The following is a 1,007-nucleotide window of genomic DNA, read 5'->3' as shown; positions in this document are numbered from 1 at the left end:
AGGTTCAGGAGAAGTGTTAGCTAGTATTTGTGGCTGCAAAGGAGCACAGGGCCTTCTTGAGTAAAGATGAGAGTGTAAACTCATAGAGCAGTGGCCATATCCTTTGCCTTATAACACCACCTTGGAAACACTGAAAACCTGAAGATTCCCTGAACTAGTTCTGAAAACAGCAGCAAAAAAACCCCTAAATCTTGGGACAGTACTGCTACACACTCCGCTCTCCAAAATAAGTAGACTCTAAGAAGAAAAGAAGTAGGCTGGAAGAATCAGCAAACAAAAAAGAAAAAAAAAACAAAGAACTTCATCATAAAGTAGGAGGCAAAGATGTAAACCCAGAAGAGACACAACAATATGAAAATAGCAATAAGCAAAGTCTCAAATACAAATACTAATTATACTTCAGTTAAAAAATTCCTGGAAGAATTTTAAAAAGAGATAAGAATGACAGAGAAAAAAATGGAAAAAGAGATTAGAGTGAAATAAGAAAGCCAAGTTAAATGTTGGTTAAAGGAGGCACAAAAGATATTGAAAAAACAGAAATTTAAGAAAACAGAATTGTACAGAGAGTAAAAGAGACAAAATAATTGCTTGAATGAAAGGAGAAATTTGAATAGGCAAAATGGAAAGTGTAATGTGGGTACTATAGGAGCAGCCAATGAGCCTAGGCAGATGTTGATGATGGAATATGAAAGGGAGGGAGTCCCAAAACAGGGCTGTATGTGAGTTAAATAACATCCCACAGCAGGTGGGTCGGGTCTCTTTAAGTACAAGATTCTCTGCCACAGGCCCAGGGCTTGGAACCAATCCAGCCAAGTCATTTAAAAATGTTTCCAGGAATGTTGATCTAAACCTAATCTCTCCCATATTGTTTTCCAAATTTCCCAGCAGTTTTTGTCAAAGAGTGGATTTTTGTCCCAAAAGTTGGGCTCTTTGGGTTTATCATACACTGTCTTGCTGATGTCACTTACCCCAAGTCTATTCCACTGATCCTCCCTTCTGTCTCTTAG

The sequence above is a fragment of the Gracilinanus agilis genome, chromosome 4, assembly GCF_016433145.1.
Source record: "Gracilinanus agilis isolate LMUSP501 chromosome 4, AgileGrace, whole genome shotgun sequence".
NCBI lineage: Eukaryota > Metazoa > Chordata > Mammalia > Didelphimorphia > Didelphidae > Gracilinanus > Gracilinanus agilis.
Note: the sequence above shows the minus strand (reverse complement) of the source record.